The sequence below is a fragment of the Prosopis cineraria genome, unplaced genomic scaffold (genome assembly GCF_029017545.1).
Source record: "Prosopis cineraria cultivar Desert tree isolate PC_DT_omini unplaced genomic scaffold, ASM2901754v1 PC11, whole genome shotgun sequence".
Taxonomy (NCBI): Eukaryota; Viridiplantae; Streptophyta; class Magnoliopsida; order Fabales; family Fabaceae; genus Prosopis; species Prosopis cineraria.
In genome coordinates, this window is record NW_026555342.1 from 36,570,999 (window position 1) to 36,593,487 (window position 22,489).

The window sequence follows — 22,489 nt, forward strand, 5'->3', positions numbered from 1 at the left end:
GCATTTTAGTAAAAAATGTAGAGTGATTTAGTCAAAAAAAATCAAATATCTATTTCCAATGCAAAGTTGCCAAGTGGAAGCTTGAGAAGTTTTTTGGGAAATGACAATTAAGTCCCAAAGGGATTAATTAAATCCAATTAGGTCTCAAGTAATTCTAAAAGGCCAATCAAGTCCCCAAGTCCTTAAGTGGTATTTTGATATAATGGGAAATGACTGAAACACCCTTATTTCGCTAGTGAAATTTTGAAGTTGCTCATTATCTACTCTACCCTAGCAATTACTTGCAAGCAAGTAGAGGAAAGCTTTTCGTCGTCTCTTCCCTGCCCTACTGTTATCGACATACATTGACAATTGCTCTCTTCTCTGCCCTAAGCGATCACTTGCAACTGAGCAGAGGAAAGCTATTTGTTTCTTCCCTGCCCTACCGTTAGCAACATACACCAACGATTGTTCTCTTCTCCACCTTAAGCGATCACTTGCGACCAAGTAGAGGAAAGCCATTCGTCTCTTGTCTGCCCTAACAGCTAGCGACATACACCAAAGATCAAGTGAAGGACGAAAGCTATTCATCTCTTCTTTGTCTTCTCTTTGCCGTCTCTTCTCACCTTTGTTGTTTGTTTTGTGTTCAATTGGAGGTAAGTGTTCTTCCACCCTGAGTCTTCTTCCTCCTTCATTTTGTGTACTTTTGCCCCAATTATATTGCCTTTTTTGTCCATTCTGGCCGCATAATTTTTGGTGCGTTTTGCTTTGTTGCCTCCATTTCACATTTGTTTTTTTTACAAGAACTATGGCAAAATGGAAGCAAGCATAATGCATGCAACAAAAACTGTTTAGAATTTTATAGTATGAAGTTATCTTGAGTTATTTATTTAGTATTATATGTTTAGTCTTAAAGGTGTTAGTATCTTAATTTTATGGCGTTCAAAATAGTTTACTCATGGCACATTGGACAATTAAGACAAGACATTGAATTATTTTGCTCCATTTGGACACTGCTAGGACACAACTTGGAGAAAAATGTCTCCCATTTTGATGAGCTCATACAAATTCTTCCTTATGCTTTTTTGTTGTACATGAATAATTAGAATGATATAATTTAATACCTTTATATTTCATATGAGTTTTTGAGAATAAAAACAATAAGATAGGATGATGTTGGGCTTTTTAACAAAGTAGATTACTAAATATAAATTTCAAATAGGCATGCTGTGTTTTATATTTTTTGAAATAGACAAGTGACATGTCAGTGTGTTTATGTCCATATACGTGCTTCATATGTTCTATTGGATGATCTCTAGCTTGTTTTAGTTATCTAGGCTTTTACTTAATTTACTAGTGACTGGTTATATAATAAGGGCCTGAAGTAGCTGACTACTTGATTACAAAGCCCAATCAATTGTCATAATCGGCTAACAGAATCAGTGAATATGGAATTAATTTTCAAAAGAGCCCAATCTACAAAACCATGTATTATGGCTATGTTAATCTAAAATCATTGCTCTCTTTTCTTGTGACTTTCAGATCAAACCAAATCTACTGTTTTAGCAAGACAGCCATAAAAACAAAAATTCTTTGAAAAAAACATCCTAGCTATTCTTGCTTCAATATTTCCTAGAACCCCTAATCCTTAATCCCAAATTCATAGGTTCTGTTCTTGCTTCAACAAAGTAGATGAATTATTAAAATACTGAAGTATGAAGTTCCTGTATCAAAACATGCCTAGTTGGTAAAGCAGTAAAACCAATTCAAATTTCTAGATTCAGTGACAGATGCAATTTTTTGGAGTTTACAGGGAGATTTTGACTCTAATAAAGTACCTGATGTCTACATTTTCAGAAATTGGGAATTGACTGTTTACATGTTGAATTCAAATAAAGGAAGCTAAATCTTCCTATGTCCAATAAATGTGAGAACATAAAGATTTATAAGGAATATATATGTGTGTGTGTATGGAGAGATATAACACAACTTTCCAAACAAAGTTGATGAAATCAAAAATTATAAAATCAAACTACATAACGCATCACAAATTCTGAGAGCTAAGCTAACTACAAAATACATCTGTAACATTACAAACAATGATCAAAACCTTCTCAAAGTACCCCCAAAAAAATCAACTTACAAGGGATATAGGGAAATTTGCGAGGTAACAGAGGCCATGTCACCCCTTTCTGAATTTTCCATTCAACATGGTTCAGACTAGTTTAGGTATATAATTCATAGAAACAGGGCATGCTACAAATATTTCTTCCTAATCTCTTGCTATTGTAAATTGTTGCCACTTAATCCTTTATGTGTCTTTATAATTGTAAAATGGTGACAGTTAATATAATTTATAACTTTGTTAGCTGAAATTATGGGAACAAGAAAGCTGTAATGTTATGATACTATGTTGATATCTATTTTCATGTTTAGTCTAGTGATGCAAGATTCTTGTATTTGTTTTATAGTATCATTAGATAGTTTCAATAATACAATATATGTGTGATGTCTTCCAACTTTATGTAGAGTCCTTAAATATTATCACGAGGGTCAATTCTCATATACAGTGCTTCTGTTTGATTGGATTCAAAGGCTTTGAATGAACGAAGGATTGCAAGGCTTTACATTTATTCTTCATTAAAATGCTTCTACTCATTTGCTTCCAAATTGGTTGTGTGATATATACTATTTATGTTCGGAGTAAAGATTACTATACTTTGGGTTTTGTTTTAATCAAAAGTTTCTCTTCTTATTGTAATTACTTAAGCTTGTGTTTTAGATTGAAGAAGTCAACATTTGACTTAAATTTGTTGTATGAAAAGAATTGTCTAATTGTTTACAATTTGCAAGTTTTGCTTTGGCTAAGTTATAGTCATTTGATTGATTTTTTGCTCAAAGGAATTGTTTGCCATGTTATTTCAAGCATATAAATGATGCATGTTGCTAGAAAGAATGACTATTGATTTCAATCTTCAAATTCTCTTGTTGCTATAAATGCATTAGTTTTATTTCAAACTAAATATGATGATTTCTTTTTCATTATAATGTGGCTTTTAATGTTTTGAATACATGAATCCTATTATGAGCTTAAATGATTGAGTACATGAATTTTTTGAGCATGACACTAGTTATGGCCTTGAAAGTTGTGAGAGTATAAATAACTTAAAAGGATCTTTTATATAAACTATTCTTTTACTCGAAAGAATTATCTTAGGAACTATTTGCATCATGGTTATATCATAAAGTCATGAAAGTAGCATATGCCCCTAATTCCTTACATCTAAAGCTTAAAATGGGTGGCTTTATTATAGCTATGTGATGTTGAAAATTTCAAGTATTTATCCTTACATCTAAAGTTTGGGAATAGTTACTACACATGTGAATTGGATTTCAAGTTTTTAAAAAGGATTATGTGACTATGAACTTTCATGAATACAATGGTTTGAATCAAGTTTGGATGTTGATTATTTGATTACGTTCTTCATGAGAAAGACCTATAATACTATGCAAATGTAAGATTGATTCTGACTTTGATATGTCTAGCGGACAATAATTTTGTGTGTAGAAAATTTATATATACATAATGAATATATACCTTAGTGGTCTAGTAGAGCACATTACTTATTGTAAAAGGAGACCTATTGGCTGCCGAATCAAAAGAATACCTCAGCTTTTGTTTGTGGATTATTTCTTGTGTCTTGACTTTGCTTTCTTAAAAGGCATGGCCCTATTTGTTGTGCTGAGGGATTTGAAACATTATTACACATTTGAGATGGCTCTCTACCTTTACTTTAAATCTTAGGATGCCCTTTATATAGAGTAAAAAAGTAAAGGATGTAAGCAATGATTAGCTATAGTCTCTTATCCAAATATAATATTGTTATAACATGATTGTTTCCAAGATACCACTTACTAGTCTTTTTCAAAACTATGTCATCCTAACTAGTTTAGGTACATAATTCATCGAAATAGGGCATGCTATAAATATTTCAATGTCACATGATTTTACATCTTTTTATCATGTTATGGCACCAAACACATTATAACTTGACTCCTTGCCTTTTTCTTCTCTTCAAAACTTCCTTTGCCTCGCTTTCTTATAACGCAAGAAAAGAAATGATTAAAATGTATTAGTTGCAGTGGAACTGTCAAATGGTGACAGCTAATATAATTTATAGCTTTGTTAGCTGAAATTATGGACAAGAAGAAAGCTACAATGAAAAAGAAGTCTAGATATGACAAGTTCAAGCAAGAGTTTTTAAAAAATGAAGGAAAATTCAGTGGTCTTATGGAAGCCAATGATTTAATGAGAGAAAGTTAAAGAAAATTATCAAATGTTAAACAAGAAAGATACAGAAACATGACTTCACTAGATAGAGGAGGAAAAAAAATCAACATCTTATTCAATGACAACAGTATCACTCACTTGTATTTATTTTGAATTAATAAGTCTTTTTTGAATATGATTGTTATGCATTTTTATATGTATGTGGTTGAGTTGTATGACTATTGCCTAACTAGGGTAGCATGCCGAAGTCTTAGTCCTAAAAAATGGATAAGTACAGTGGTATCTCTAAAAGTTTTAATTAATTAGTTGTTTAATTGGATAGTACATTGAGTATTAGATGTGATCTTTATAGGTCATGAGTATGGTTACAAAAGTGATGGTTGGTGAGCAATTTCATGAAGGGTTGGTGCGGAAGTACATGCTTGATTCAAAATTTACGGCCACCTTAAGGGATAAAAAGTTGAGATGGGTTATTTTTTAGGATGCAAAGATGCTTATACCAGACAAACTTGGATATAACATTGCAAACTGTGATTTCCTCTTCTTGCCTATGCTTGTGTTCAATCATTGGTTTCATTATTGTGTTGATCTGAAGAATGAAAAATTTTTCTTCCTTCATTCATTAGTTGGGAAGTTATATAAAGAGAAAAAGATGATGGCTAGATTTATGGTATGATTTACTAGTGCTTTTGCATAACCACTTTAGGTTACCTAAATTTTTAGACGAGAATGGTTATCTAACATTGGGAACTGTTTGTAGAGAAATAGCATAATAGAGATGTTACAAGCATGTGACCCCTAAACATATGGAGATAATGTTTAAATGGAGATATTTGAAGAACTACCCAAACAAAGTAACGTGTAAATAACTATGGAAACAACTACCTTTTTATGCATTCACTTTAAATAGACATTTCACTTTACTTTAACTACTCATATTTGTAGAGATAACTGTGGGATATCTGTCATAAAGTACTGTGCGGAATAGGATAGTAGAAAAAGAAAAGGAGCTCAGAGAGTTGATTCTGACTGGGTGGATGTCAGATCTTCAAGTGGGTTGAGCTTCTCCTCTTTCCAGTGCGCCCTACTCCCTTAATTCTCTAACCAACCTATCCCACAAGTCCTTGCTTACATGTTCGATCAAGCAAATTGAATGGTTGCTGGAAATCATCTCCTTCTTAAGAAGAAGAAAATAGCTACTCTAGTCGCATGAAATTGCTTCCGTGAGCGTTGAAAATTGTCTCCGCCTGTCTGAAATTGCCTTATGGGTTGATCCAGTTTTTCAATTGTGTATGCAAGTAAAAGGCCCACTCATTTTTAAACAACAATCTTAAGGCCCCAAACATATTACATATAAGAACTTAGACCTTCTCTATATTCTAATAAGGCCCATTCTTTATCGTGACCTTATATTTGAGCTTGATCCATCAAAAGTGGATAACCCACAACATGATTATGATTCATAATAAAGTTTAAAAAATTATATTCTCATAATAATTTATAATATTGGTAATCATCAACAAACTAATAAACACTACTTAGATGACTTTATTAGTATCAAAGAAACACTTTACACAAAAGCTTATTGTTGTCTTCATTACTTAATTGTCTTTGCATAATGACATTCTTATCACATTAGCAAATCTAATTTGGGTGCTCATGATACTCATTGTAATATCTAACATTTAATGCATCAGAATAAAACAAAAAGGTGCTTCTATGTCATAAAGTAAGCTACAAGCGATTATACGCCTTATGAGAAGCCTTCGGTGCACATAAAGAGGAGCAAAGTTAATAATGCATGCTTTAGGAGACAAGAAATTTAATGAGAAATGAGAAAAGAGAATTTAATGCACGTTTTACAATGCAGAGAGAAGTATTCATATGCATGAGTAAGGAGAAATAAATATTATTTCAATGCAAATAATATAAGTATATATTTTACAAGGTAGGCAAATGTTTGAAAGGGACTTACATGACTATAGTGTTTTTGGTACACACAACGAGGCAAGGTCTAACCTGAATAAAATGTCTGGGAAAACTATTCGAATTAAATTTTATGAAAGTACGTGCAAAAACTTACATCAATAAGCATGATTCTCAATGAATCTAGTAAAAGATGATAGTCAACCCTATACTTGAAAAGTGTGCCAAGAAGTTAAAGTGGGCCCTACACCAAACATAAAATCATGCCACTTGTTATCACATGAGTAAAGATGATTCAAAATTCATATTTGAATTAAAGAGAAGAAAATGGGAAAAAGATTATGAAAGAAGATACCATGCAAGTCAAAATTTCCAACATGCCATTAATGAAGCTTCTTCGATAAGTATGTATGTTATAAGCCAACACACTTCCATCTTTCACCACTTGCCATTTCATCTAGCATACTCCAAGAGAGAAGAAGAAGTTTCTGCAAGTTTAAAGAGAGAAGGAGAAGAGGGAGAGGGAGAAAATGCATATCCAAGCCTAGAATCAGAGGTAAACATGGGTTTCCTTAAGTTTTCCTCCATTCTCTCTTAGTTTCCAACCTTACATATTTGATTTGCTTAGTTGTTCTTCCTCTTCTACTTATAGAAATGGGTTTAGGGGCTTGTAAATGTCAGTAATGCTTAAGTCTAAATTGCATATGGCTTTGTATGTTGAAGATCATTGTAGAAACCATAAGATTAGAAGTTTGCATCTGGGTTTTGCCTTGGGTGTTATGCTGTCTGAATTTTCAATTTTTTTTTGAATTTTATTGAAGTTCTTTGACCTTAGGAAGTATTATATAATGTTGATTCATGTGTGTATTTAAGGATGGATGTATCCAAGAGCATGTATGAGATTCAGACCCTAAGTAATCTATGAGATTTAAACACAAGTTTATCACTATCCAGATTCAAGTTTGTCTTATTGTGTGGTGGGTTTTGAAATTTGTATTTTGAATCAAACCATCATATTTGGGACATTAATAGAATACATTTTAAGCTTTAAAAAGATACATGTTTTGCCCAAATCAAAGATGTACATAATTAGTTATGAATTTTACAAGTTAAGACTAAAAATTTATAAGTGACAAGAAGACATTTTATAAAGTTGGACTTTGTATGTGATTCTGAAAACATGTGTATAATGGATTGTCCACTTTATATTTTTCTCAAATATTTGAGTTCAAGGGCTTTAAGTGAACACCAGAATCAGACTCATGATGTTTTGTGAATAAGTTATGAATTTTTAAAGTTAGGGTTTGAAATCTAGAAACTATGGGTCCATTTGGATTTCAGTTGAGTATAATTGGTTATGAAAATAATTGATTAATATGGCTAATTTTAATCATAATTGATTATGTTATAAGGTAATTTGTTTGGATACCGTTTTTCTAAAATTGATTTTAACAGAATTGAAGATATTTGGATAATTTAATCAGAATCAATTTTGGCCGTATAAATTACCATAAAGGACATTGTTTTTGAAAAATAAATTATTGATAAATTTGTATCTAATATTATTAAATTTGTTAAATTTAATTTAAGAAGTAAGATATATTATTTAAATTACATAGATGATTAATTAAAAAATTTAAATTATATTAATATTAACATTTTAATTTATAAGCCCATCCATTCCCACCTCTCCTTCCCCATCTCTCTCTCTCTCTCTCTCTAAATCTCACTTTCAAAATGGCCAAGAAAGATCAAAAAGACGATACTTGTAGAGTCAAAGCTGTTCTTCACCTTATCAAAAAACAATCACCGCTCACTCTCAAACATGTCTATTATTCAACACTGGACATATATACATATATGCTCATATATAATTAACTTCTTTGTTTGATTAATTTTGTAGGAGAAGTTCTGCAACTATGCTTGTGTAGAACAGTTTCTCAAAGCAAATAAAGATAATGTCAAGAAAGCTAGCAAGCATCTTAGGGCTTGCCTCTCTTGGAGACACATTATAGGCATCGATGTGTGTGTGTGACACACACACACACACACACACATGTATGTGTATATTCCTCTCCTCTCTCAAATTCTCTCTTTGTAGAAACTTTATTTTTAAAACAGAGCATCTAATGGTGGATGAGTTCGCAGCTAAAGTTGCTAACGGCATATGTGGCTAGTCATGATAAGAGATGGAAGACTAAAGACTAGAGAAGAGAGAGAGAGATGGGAGACAAGAGTGAGCGAGGAGAGAATTAACGTGTAATAACAGAAGGGTAATTTTGGCAAGTGCGAGAGTCTGATAAATAATTAAAACTTTAACGAAATTGAATCATAGAAGCACCCTCCTTCAGCTTGTGATAAAACACAATTTTTGCCTTAATAAGAAATTATCACCATTTGAAGCGGTTTAGGTAAATCCTATTTAAATTGATTATTTGGCTCAAATAATTGATTAATTGATGAATCCAAACAGGCAATATATTGATAAGTCTAGAACGATATAATTCTCAAGTTTATAAGTTGGCTATAGGGCACAGGGTCTCTTGGAAATTATTTTTCCATTGAATATGACTTCTCAAGGTTTAATTTGAAACCCAAACCATGCCAAATGATTTTTTAGAATTAGTTATGATTTTTCAAAGTTAATGTATAATTCTAGACTACAAATTAATCAAGCAAGAACTTGAGAATTTACAAGTCCAAAGTTAATAGGCTTTGTGTTCCATGATTGAGCCTTGACTAAGCTTGAATTTTAAGGGCACTTGCTGCCACCTAAAGCTAGTCTTGATGGGCCAAATAAGTCAGGATGAAGTTTCAATCCTTTTGAGGCCAATGATCCAATGACATAAACTTAGGAAGGTTCTATAGTAAAGTTAAGTTATGTAACCTCGTGAATAGTATCCTAGAAGGTTAGGGAAGTTGTACAAGTATGTTCACCAAGTATAGGAGATTAGTACATGACATGTGCTAATAGTGACTTGAGGTTAAAATTTATCTTTTCATGGCTTCGAAAGTTATGTAATGCATGAAAATTAATATGTATGAGTCCTATAAGAGCTCTAACAGGCCTCAATAACAAGTACTTGGCCAAGAGTATAAGGGTAAGTTTATGATTTCTCAAGCTTTATGTGTATTAAAGAATGTGTATATGTTGCTTGTGTGTTATTGGATTATGGGTTGTTAATGAATGATACCAAATCCAATCACCGCATGACAAGCTTGAAAGGCATGTAAGAGAATTTTAACGACGTTATGCGTTGAGAGAGAAGTCTTTCTTAAAGCCATGTGATTTCAAGTCAAATGCTATTTAGAGTTAAAGATATAATGTCATGTTTAATCTTATGATATAGTCAAGTGTCCATATGCCAGTATGGGTCGCCTAATTAGTCCCTAAGTTAAGTTAGGCCAGGGTAGATTAGGGAGCATTCTTTAATTAAAGTTTTATGTTGATGTTAACTCTAGTATTAAATTTTTTTGATAGGATTTGATACTTGTGACATACCCTGAGGTCAAAGGCTTAAGAGGAAGTAGCTGAGACAAGTAGCAAATTGCTATGAAACTCTTATATTTATTTCATGAGTATGTTATAAGATGATATATTTTCCATGCATGATTGTAAATGTTAAATTCATAAAATGTTGATAATGATGTTATGTTGGATTTTTTGGCCAATGTGATTTTTCTATTAGGATAGGCTGACACCCAAGAGGGAGTGAATTAGGTAACACTTAAAAACTTTTAAAAACTTGAAAGAGTGAAGAACTTAAGTGTATAGGAAGAAGATGAGACATACAAGATTTATATTGGTTCAGTCTCAAACTTGGCCTATGTCCAAGTCTCAAAGTCACACTTGAGATTTTCAATTAAGTTCACAAGTTTCAATGGGTGCTTGTCTCCATACTACAACTCTTGAGACTTAACTTGTCTTGAATTACTTAAAAACCTTGCTACAATCTAGAAAGTTATTACAAACACTTGAAAAATACTTTTATAAGATTTCTAAAGAAATAAAATAGCTTTTGCATAAAACTCTTTTAAATGGTAAATGGGATTACAATTAAAAGCTTATAAACTTATGAGAGCTTTGCACAATTCTTTTCATGAATAATCAATGAATGCAAGATGTAAAAGCATAATTTGAAAGTTTTTCAAATGCTCAAATAATGATTAGTTCGCTCAAAGATCATTAGTTCTTGTTATGGCTCAAAATGAATAACATATATAGTTTTGGTAGTTGATAGACCATTGGAGCAGTGATTCTATATGTTGGTACAATTTTTTGTAAGTGACTGGCAGAATCACGCATAAAATTACACTTAGATTGTTCCAAAAATGTATATGTGATAAATCACGCGTGAACCTCTTGACCTCTCACGCATGGTTTTGTACTTATGAATAAGCATTCAGTTTTGTGTGCTAAAACTTGTATGGTACCTCTTTGCTCTCACCCGTGGTTTTGCATTTGTGAATATGCTTACATATTATAGTGCTAAATCTTGTGAGTGAACCATTAGCTCTCACACGTGGTTTTGCACATAAGAAATCATCATCAGTTTTGTGTCATAAATCATGCTTGGAACCTCTTTCCTCTCATGTATGAAATGGCTAGCAAAATGCCAAAGCTAATTTTTGTTATCAAAACTTGCGTGATCACCTTCTGGCTTCACGCGTGAAATGGCAAGCAATAATACACAAACTTGTTTGGGAGTATTTTCACATGTGGAACTACACATGACTCAAGCAAGATTTTGTATAATCAAGAAATATAAATTTTTGAATCAATGATCATACAAGTGAATAATTTTAACTTGGCTTGAGATGACTTAAGGCTCAACAAAGAAAAATGTGATTGTGCAATAAGTGATAAATCACATGTGGCTACCATCAGACTCACGTGTCAAACAACACTTTGGCACAATATAATGAAGTATAGTTTCTAAAACTTGTGTGGACAATAATGGCTCTCACACATGATTTTGCATGCAAAAACAAAGCTTAAGGCATACATAACACAAGTGATAAATCACGCATGAATCACTTCCTGACTCTTACATGATCTAACAGTTAGTGTGCCTAACCTACAAAATCTCTTGAGTGACCTGCAGAATCACGCATGATTCTACTTCTCACACTACAAATAGCTTCTATGTATTTCAACACATAAGAAAGACATTGTTTGCAAGCTTTAATACACTTAAATGAATCTTAATGCATATAAATGAGAAATATGATGCATTCATTTAAATGATTATGAAAAGTAATTAAGCTCTCAAAGCTTTCACATTGAATCTAAGAGAATTTAAATAACTTAACCTTAACATCTTCAACGTCACTTGATTCTTCAGGCTCTTGAGGTTTTGTCTTTATCTATGATTCTTTGTATTTGTACTTATGACAAATACCTCTTCTCTTAGTTTTGTAATCATCAAAACATGTGATCCAACATTTTCATGCTATGATTATGATGTTATCTACATGGCTTTGAATGTTTGTGAAAGTATATCATGCTTTAAGTACTTGAGTTATAATTCACTTGAATCTCATCCCCTCTAACTAACCTTTCAAGCACCAATGAGGCTAATAAAGAAAATGTTGAAGTAAAAGTTGGGTGGTGATCATTCACATATTTTACATATTAAAACACTTAATTTTTGGTATCAAATTGTGCATATTAGGGTTTCATTCTCGATTTTGAGCTATCTTTTTTATGATGATCATATAAACCCTGATCTTGCTATTTGGTGTTGAATTGTCACTTCTAAATCCTAATTTGATATCTTGGGCATTATTTCTCTTCTCTTCCTTTTTAATTCTCCTTTTTAGAATTTATTTAGTCTTTGTATTTTTATTTTTAGATTTTATGAGGGCAATTTTAGAATCAAGGATCAAAGACTAGTCAACTTGCTTGGAGGAATTAAAAAGGTTGCGATTAAATAGAAGATGGAAAAATTGGGGTTGTTAGTATGATTTCCAGATTTAATTGAGGAAGAATTAATTAAATAAATATCAAGGAGCATGGGAAGCATTGAAAGACACATCATCAAGGCCAAAAAGGAGCATGAATGGCATGATTCTTGATTAGATTTTAGGGAGTTTATGTGGCAGCTGAATATGAGCCAAGGAAGAGTCACATTTTCCACACATGTTCACATGTCTCTTGTCACATTTTCCACCTCATTTTTAGCCCTATTTTAGATTTATTTCCAACCATTTTCTAGCTCATTATCTAGCCATTTCAGATATGGATTTGCCTTGTTTTTACTACCATTCATTTTGGTTTTATCACCATTCACATTTTTCACACATACTTAATCCCTTCATTTTCATTTTAGCTTCATTCATTCACTTTCTCTTCAGCTTACTTTCTCCAGATTTTCTCTCTTCCTCATCCTTTGAATTTCGTCCAGCACTTCTTGTCCACTTTCCAGATTTGATTCATCATCTTCCATCATCATCATCTCGTTCCAATCAATTCCTTCTTCACTCAGTCAGATTTTCATTCTCTTCTCTTTTTTAGCATCAACTTGTCCAACATTCAAGCATTTTTCCAGATTTCTACTTCATCTTCATTCATCATTCATGGAGGTCATTCAAGCTCAAGAACTCAATGAAGTCTTGGAGAGAAGCATGAGTGGCTGAATCTTCATTGAGCTCCAAGAAAGATGAACTTGTGATTTGAGATTTTCAATTTTGTTTCCCTCACTTGTAGTTTCAATTCTTCAATTTCTTCTACTTTCTTTGAGGATTTCAAAATTCTATACCTAGTTAGGATTATGATTTTGATTCCATTTTCTTGTTAAGTTGAAGTTGTAGATGTTGAATTGAAACTTATAATTGTGTTTCAGTTCTGGAATTTATGAATTCATTTAAATGGGTTCATATGTTCTTAGTATTCTTGTTTAGATTTCTCTTTATCTCAAGCTAGATCCATATAGGTTTATATGAATTTGGTTTAAGAAGATTTTCCACCACTTAATTGGTCTGAATTATGCGTGAATGAATAACGCTGAATCACATTATTATTCTTGATTCACTTGGCTTAAAAACTTAGGTGATCATTGGGTTTAATGATTCACTACACTTTGAAGGTTTTGAAGTGTTCTTCATTAAGCTAATTGTGATTACTTATGTGGTTTCAAATATGGAATTCAAGGATTATCACAAGGGATTTTAACTTGGGCTCATCATCTCATTCGTTCATTTCATCACATCTAAATCTAAGAATATAAACATCTACTTCTTGCACTTTAGACATTCTTATAGCTTGTTGGCAATTGGTTTAAAATTTGTATGCATTTGCTCTCTTAGGAGATGACCTAGAATGCTTCCAACTACATTCTAGTTTTTATTGATGGCCTAAAGCGACTTAAGGCTACATCAGGTGGCTTACAAGTAGATAGAAGTTTATTACTAGCTAAGTTTGTGTGTAATTAGGGAATACTTAGTCCACCTATCCTTTGAACATTAAGTTGCCATATAGGTTATGACATAAAGATATTATGATTTTTATTGATGACTATATCTCTATAAATAAATACATCACAATGTTATAGTGCATAAACGCGCACAATGAGAGAAAGAGAGTAAGAGACAATACTAAAAGTAAGAAAGAAAGAGATAAGAAAGATAAAGATGAAAATCTCACTAAGGCTCAAAGGACATGATTAAGAGTAAAAGAAGAGTATTTTTAAAAATTTATCTTGAGATAGATAATGATTGATTACCCTTGTCTATTTTGTCTAAGTATGCCATTCATCATATATATATATATATATATATATAAAGATGGGTTTTAATTAATCAAGAAACAGAAGGGTATGGTTTTAAAGAATAGTTAAGAAAAAAGTTTATTTTTAAAAAGTTCCACTATGTATGCTTTGTAAGTGCTCTTTTATTAACCTTGTATTATTTATTGGCATACTTAGATTTGCTTTTCACACTTTTTGGCCACATCTTTTCAAGTTTACAATTTGCTTATGACATTGTCAAATATTATTTTTACTCCACCGCTTAACATGAAACTCAACAATAACCATCAAGGTGGGATTTCAAGTTTTTTTTTTAAATATCAAGCAAACACATCATAAGAAATTCAGTCCTAAACAGATAAAAAAAAGGAGGATATTATGTTTTTAGACAATTTAAAAAAAGAACTCTTATGCTTGGTGCTATGCGTGTTGATCCCTGTGCCACGCGCTGTGGCTCAAGTGCCATGCACCGCAGCGTGTTGTATGAAAAATCAACAGATTCTGCTATCATTTGACAGTAGAATTGGGGAACTTCCAACGAGTCCCTATTCTCTGTCCAACGTCTAAATGAAGTGATCTAAGTGTCTACAGAAAGCTTTTTTCATGAATTAGTTAGTGGCATGGGTTTCATTTTCAAAATGAGTCACATAAGGAAGTTAGACACCCAAACAGATTTTAATCACCTTTCACAAATTTCACACAAAAAGGGTGTTCAAAAAAAGCATTTCCTAACATCTGAACCATGTCCATTAGACCTAAGACTATCAATACAACACGTCTCACGCACTAAAACACAAGTATAGCATAAATTCACTCTTCAACCCCTTTTGACAAAAATAGAGGGGGAGGCAAATGTCTATTGCATTACATTAAAAATCATTATAACATGTCTAAAACATCATTTCTACATTTGCACTAGTATTTTGGCCCTATAAACATATACATCTCAGCATACACCAATACTCAGAGCCCAAAATACAAATCAAACATTTGTAACAATAAAATAGTGCAAGTGTGATGGCGTGCAACCTAGAATTGGCAATCATATTCTATTACACAAAATAAGTAGATATAAGAGGCATACTAAAGGAATGCATAATGTAACATCCTAAGTTTCCTCATTAGTAATTATCAGTGTTTTCAAGGGTAATTTGGTCAATTTAGATAAATTGTTATTTAACGAGGTTTATGGAGACTAATATGGTTTTTGGATCCTTGGACAACCATAGAAGAGGGCTAGGTCAAGGTTCAAGCGAGCCATGGCATGAAAGAAAGTTTAAAATTTCGTGGGGCTTTCTGTGCCATGCGCCACAGCGGGCGTGTAAAATTTGCACTTATTAGATCACGAAAACAGACTAAAAACAGAAGAGATAAAGAGAGAAAATGAGAGAGTGATGGAGGAGAGTTTATGGTCTACTAGGGCACGATCTTTAGGCTACTTTGAGGGCATTTGGAGCTTGAATCACCATTGGGTAAGTTGTACATTCCCTCTTCTCCCTCTTTTATGCGAAAATCTAAACATTTGGGGTAATTGGGGCTTTGATTTCGGTTCCCTTGGATTTAGACTAAACCCATTGGTTTATTTAAGATTTTGGAAAGTTAAATCAAGCTTCTAACCTTAAGTTTAAATCAAGGTTCAAGCGAGCCATGGCATGAAAGAAAGTTTAAAATTTCGTGGGGCTTTCTGTGCCATGCGCCGCGGCGGGCGTGTAAAATTTGCACTTATTAGATCGCGAAAACAGACTAAAAACAGAAGAGATAAAGAGAGAAAATGAGAGAGTGATGGAGGAGAGTTTATGGTCTACTAGGGCACGATCTTTAGGCTACTTTGAGGGCATTTGGAGCTTGAATCACCATTGGGTAAGTTGTACATTCCCTCTTCTCCCTCTTTTATGCGAAAATCTAAACATTTGGGGTAATTGGGGCTTTGATTTCGGTTCCCTTGGATTTAGACTAAACCCATTGGTTTATTTAAGATTTTGGAAAGTTAAATCAAGCTTCTAACCTTAAGTTTATGAGTTTTGTGGTGATTGAAAATTTTTGGTAAGGGTTTGGATGAACCCTAAGTATAATTTGAGGATTTTCAGACAATGGGGGATATTGGTCAGTGAATTTGGTGTGTTGGAATGTTTAATAGGATGGTTGGAGTTTTTGAGAATGGTTAATGTTGTTAGAAAAGGAATTTGGGTATTTTAAACATTTAGAACCTAGTGAATTTGGGGTTATCCAGAGTGGTAATTGACGATGGTCACTTATTAGTGTAGATTGAACGTTGCTCGAGCCTTATTGTGGATATAGAACATGTGGAGCTAACGTTGAGTCACGGTAACCCTTTTTGTGTGACAAAGGGTTGAGGTAACCATATAGTTTATTGTGTTTATTAACTATTGTAACTGTGTAGAAGTAATTTTAAATGATAACGTTGTGGTTTTGAAGAGTTTTGTGCATAATTTGACATTGTAAATGATTTTACCATGAAAAAGTGTTTTGTAAATGGTTATTGTTTCTAATTGAAATATATATACTATGTATATAAGTGTGATGTGAAAATGTGATGAAAAGTAGTGGAAATTGTGAAAGAGCATGATCATAGGGGGTAGGAGTTCACCTGAGATATGTGGATATATGTGTGTGTGGAGATATGTGAGTGAAAAATTTATATGGTCGGGCTTACACCATGGGACATCCAGTGCAGCATTTTATGTGACTATTACTATGGGACATCCGGGCAGTCTGGCAACTCCCTCGTACCTGTTAGGGTGCGGTTAGGAATCAACAACGCTTTTATCACAAGTGTGTGAAGAGGGAAAAACCATAGTTCGTAGGTAGGTTAGATTATCTTTGGCCAGGTATTTCTACCACCGAAATTGCGCTCGGGTTAATAAGTGGTTGAATCAAGAGAGCCTATGGTTTCATGTTGGGGAGCATTGGAGGTTTGGTGGTTAGATGATCATGCTAGTGTAAAACCATGTGTTTTGTTGAGAAAAGATACACTTGTCTCGTAATTATGATATGCTTGTTGTTACTATGGTTTTGATACTTTTTTATGGTTATTTGTGGTAATAAACATTTGATGAGCAATATTGGTTACTGAGATGTTTATCTCACCCCATGATTATATTGTACAGGTGAGGGCTTTGTAGGGGCAAGGGGAAGGAAGGAGCATTTGAAGAGTGAAGAGCATCATTGTATAGCTCTTCCCCTTCTCCCTTTTTGGTTTTGTAACGAATATTGTCACTATATATTGCTAACTTAGGAACATGACATTATTTGGATATTACTTGTGTGAATCTTGTGATAAGTGTGTATATCTTGGTCCAAGTTTGATGTATTAGATTAACCGTGTGCTTGGCCAAGTTATATTTTTTTCAAGTGATAAATATATTTCAAGTGTTTTGAGTATCAAAATGATCAATTGATTTATATGTTGAATTTTGTCCATACTATTGTGTTATTGTATGTTATGATTGAACTGTTACATAGTGTATGGTCCATTTGAGGTGGTCAAGTTCTCTCCAAGGCTAATGGCATTGTGTATTGTGAGTTGGATACCATAGTATGTGTTTTGTTGTGAAAATAAACCATTTTGGATTCGGGTGTCTATCTTTTAAAAGAATGATTGTTTGAGTATGAGACCAGTGCCATTAGCTAGAGGGCTCAAAGAGCTTCATGTGAACACTTGAATCACTCAAATTGGATGTCGGATGGCGAAACAGCGCGCTCTAGAAGTTTGGAGAAAAGTCATGACAGTAGGTGCACGCCGCAGCACATGATTGTTGCGCCACGGCACAAGAGGCCCTCGAGGGATTCGTCCCTTTGTGCCATTAACCACGGTAGGCGCGGCCTGCGCCGTGGCGGACAGACCAGATTAGGGCTAGAAGGCTTATTTTAGTCTGTTTCGAAGTGAATTAATTTTCATGCTTCTGTATTTGCTTTTAATTGATTTTTAACCATGGTTTGAGCTCAAACTACATTTTAAAAAGGGTTTTCTTAGGATCCCAATGTTTTAACTAATTATCTTTAAACTCTTGAGTTGTGGTAACTCTTTTAAAGGATTTTATCTAATTCTAGTTATCACAACGATTGTGTGAGTGTTGTCCTTGTAATGTCAAGGAAAACATTACATATAAATTCCTAGGCCTCAATAGCTTTGTCCGTCTCAGCACCAGAGCTAGAGCCTGAAAAGTGTTAAAGAAGAGGGGTGAGTCTAGCCACTCAATAACTAAGATAAAACCTACCCTATACAGTTATATATCAATTGTAAACCAAGCACATGCATATGAAACCAAATACTTAAACATACTCACACACATCATAACTCATCATTTCTCATTAATAACAACTTTGTCTTACATATACTAGGTACATTATCACCATATTCTTATATATGTGACTATGACCCCTTATTCACGTGACTTGCCATAACTCAACACATGTGACACGTCATATATTTATATAGGTAATGATCAACCAACCTTATATCCGTCTTATTTTCTCAGATTAAAACTGGGGGCTATAACACTGATTAGGGCTCTGTTCGTGTGATTGGACTACCCAAGCTCACCAATCGTGAGGTGTGACTTGACCAAAAATCACATGACTCACTCTCAAACCATGGCTTCCCCTCATTCTCGAATTTCTAAGGTGTCTCATACCCTAGGCTATTCTCCTCATTAAACTAGTGGAGAAAACTAGGTTCTAGTCCCTCGACAAACTATGGGACAGTCCCTCGATAAATTGTGGGACAAGGCTATACCCCCGTGCACTGGAGGGCGGTCTAAATATCATATGGATTTTTCTCTACTCCCAATCCCTAGGCGAACTCACACCCACTGATCATGCCATATATGATACTCAATCATTTTCACGTTTTCATTTTCATTTACTCATTATCACAATAATCACATTGGGCTCATGACCATGCACTACCTAAGTATGCATTCTCATCATTTTCTCAACATTATTCTCACTTATCTCAAAAATCCATTTATCATTAACACACATTTATCTCAACACAACATCACATTCATTTTTCCCAAATACTTATGCATATTCAAAGTTCAAAAACATCTTGATTTCACATCTGCATTTCAAACCAAAAATAACACTATGCACATTCAATTTTCATACTCGTATTGAAACTAATGCATGCTTTCACATTGAAAATCGATCCATGCATGCAACATTCACAATTTAACAATCAATTAACATATAACTACCTAAGATAGGGTTCCCTCAATTATCTCAAACTTTTCTGAGGTCAAAGATTTACCCTTCAGTATAAGAGCTTGCAATCTTGAATTCCCAATCAAATAGGTGACTAAGAGCCAAAACTATAATAGACTAAGTTGAATTTCATCAATATTACCAACTCAAGCGTTAAACCCTCAATCTTCACTTCTAAATTGCCCAATATTTACTCCACAAGGGTTTGAGCCTATCCCTTGGGTTTATTAATTACTTTTAGTCCCCAATAATATTAATGAACCATTAAATTCCTATTAATGGCATCACAATCTTCCAACCACATATAATAAATGAAATTTTCAGATATTAATGGTGTACAGCAACCCAAGACACCAAAATTTATTATACTTAGTTTTAAATACTCCAATCTACTTCCATTAACTCCATTTGAGTTAATAAATTCAAACCCATAACTCATATGGACCAAAAATCCACTTCCACTATCAAACCCTAATTATAAACTCATAAATGTGAAAAAAATTGGGAGATTAATGAATGTGGTACTTACCTTGAGTGTTTGTAGCCTCCAAAATACTCCCAATGTCATCCACAAGTAAACCCTAGTAGAGCTTGGTGCATCTCTCCATTTCTTCCTTTCTCTTCTCTCTTTTTTTGTCTCATTTTTGTGACTAATAACTACAGAATTTGCATTGTGCACTGTGACGCATGTTCCCATGCGCTGTAGCATGTGGTACAGAGAAGGTAGCTCTCTTTTTGTGGCCCTGTGCACCGCGGCGCATCGCGCACGTGCCGCGGCATATGGCATAGAGGCTTTTTAGCTTGTTTTTCTTCATTTTTTGGTCCCTAAGTGACCCAATTTCACTTTGAACCTAAATTATACCTAAAATTCCAACTAAAAAACACTTATTATTCTCCTTGACCACACGCCACGTCAACTTACTTAATTATCTTAATGAAACTGAAATTAGGGAATTAAAAACTGGGATGTTAGACAAGACATCTTGAAGGAGTGATTGTCTTTGTAAAAAGCTTGATATGTGGTGGAGAGTTCTTTCATGTGAGGTGTTGTACTCATATCTTAAATATTATAGTCCAAGAGGGCTTGAAAGTTACTAGCATCCTAGTGCAAAAAATAAGGGAGAGTATTAAATATATAAAAGCATCAGAGGCTAGGACGATTGCTTTCAAACAATGTGTTGAGCAAGTAGGAGGTGTTGACACCTTAATGGGTTTACGCTTAGATGTTCCCACTAGATGGAATTTTACTTATGCAAAATACTTGAAAGTGGGATTAAATATCGCCAGGCTTTTATTAGCTTGTCCTTGCTAGATACAAATTTCAAGTTTTGCCCATCAAATGAAGAGTGGAAGAGAGTAGAGGAAATGTGTCCATTCTTGGAGCCATTTGATGTGATAACATCTTTAATTTCTGGGTCATCTTATCCAACTTCTAATATGTATTTTTTACAAATATCAAAAATTAAATGTTATTGAAAGAAAAAATGTTCAGTGATGATCTAATAATTCAAGATATGGCTGTGAGAACAAAGGAGAAGTTTGATAGATATTAGCAAGATTATAATATGATCCTTGCTATTGCTTGTGTTCTTGATCCACGCTTGAAGCTTGTTTTCATACAATTTAAATACTCTATGCTTGATGTTGAGACTTCCAATGCCAAAACTGAAACTATCAAAAGGAAGTTGTACTTAATTTTTTATCAATATAGCAATGGTACGAATGTGGGTTAATCATCATCTAGAAATTCAACTTCAACATCCATAACATCAACTCAACTCCCTATTCATGAAATGACCATGAGTTCATTATCATCATCAACATCAACATTGACTTGGAATAAGGCTCTTGGTGTAAGCTTTATTTATTTCTTTTTTATATATTTATCATCTTATTTTATTGATTTTTATGATTACTTTGAATTGGATATTTAGAATCTTGAATTTAAATGCAGGATTTTATTGATCTTGTGAGCAAGGATAGTAGTTTAGTTGGAAAATCTGAATTGGATATTTATTTGGAAGAGGCCAAAGTTGATGCTCAAGCATTTCCAAAGTTGGATGTTCTAGGCTATTGGAAGAGTAATGAATATCGATTTCTTCATCTTTCAAGAATGGCATGTGATATATTAAGCATTCCTATTACTACAATCGCTAGTGAATCAACATTTAATATTGGCTCTCATGTTTTGACAAAGTATAGATCTTGTCTTCTTCCAAAAAATGTTGAGGCTCTCATTTGCTCTCTCATTTAGTTACTTGGTTTCAAAATAGATGACAATGGTATAATACTAATATCTTTCTTACTTGTGTTATGTATAAAGTATTTCTTGAATAAACTCAATCAATACTGCATTTCCTATTTTTTGATGCAGATGATGAAGATGGTGAGGAAGAATCAACAAACGATATTATTTATGGTCAATGATTAATATCTAATGATATGAAGTTTAATAGATGAAATGGAAGATTGTGATCAGGGTTTTGTAGATTCATTTTGTGTGATATGGTGATATGGTAGAATAGATCTAGGTCATAGGTTCATGACTTTGATAATTTAATTTTTGACAGGCATGGCTTGGCTTAGATCAATTCATATATTTTGTTATTTTGTACTAATATTATGGGTTAATACTTAATATTTTGCATTTTGGTGTATCTAGAGACTAGAACTACTAAACTAGAATGAATCATGAAGGTGAAAGAACATCACAATGAAGTTGGAACTCGTCATTTTTCATTTAGCTATAATTTATGTTTTAAATTTATAAAAAAAAATAAATGGGTTGGCCTCATTTAACCTACCAACCCTTAAGGGTTGGGTTTGTTTGAAATTTTTTCAACCCATATAAAAATGGGTTGGATCAAACCTAACTCATTTTTTTCAACTCATATGGACCAACTTATATGGTGTGGGTTGGCTTGTATTACCAACACTAAATAAAAATAGAATTAATCCTCATTTGATCTCTCGAGTATTTAGCTATTAAGAATTCTTTGAAGCGAAATTATTGCATATACCAAATATATCACATCATTTATGATCTATTCAATAAAAACTTGCCATATTAGCACTAGGTCCGTAATAGCATTTCTCTTCTCGGTCTGTCTGTTCCAAATAGATTTATCTTTCTCTTTATTTTCTTCATCTGATGGGACACTTACAAGGGACTCAATTGAGACTTAAACGGGACTTGAATGTCATTTTTCCTTTAACAAATGAGCTAACCTAACCCAACCCATTTTATCAGGCCAGGTCTCCATTTGCAAATCTGACTAACCCCTTGTGTCTTTTGATAATAGCCCAAATGCAATTCAAC

At 33.3% G+C, this 22,489-nt stretch overlaps 1 long non-coding RNA gene across 1 annotated transcript; it reads left to right on the forward strand.

Annotated features, from left to right (window-relative positions):
* The first annotated feature begins 8,268 nt into the window (after nt 1–8,268).
* LOC129285206 (uncharacterized) lies at nt 8,269–21,909 on the forward strand. The gene is made up of 3 exons (XR_008587105.1): nt 8,269–17,132; nt 21,125–21,452; nt 21,545–21,909. It is a non-coding gene; the product is annotated as an uncharacterized LOC129285206 (long non-coding RNA).
* Nucleotides 21,910–22,489: the final 580 nt, after the last annotated feature.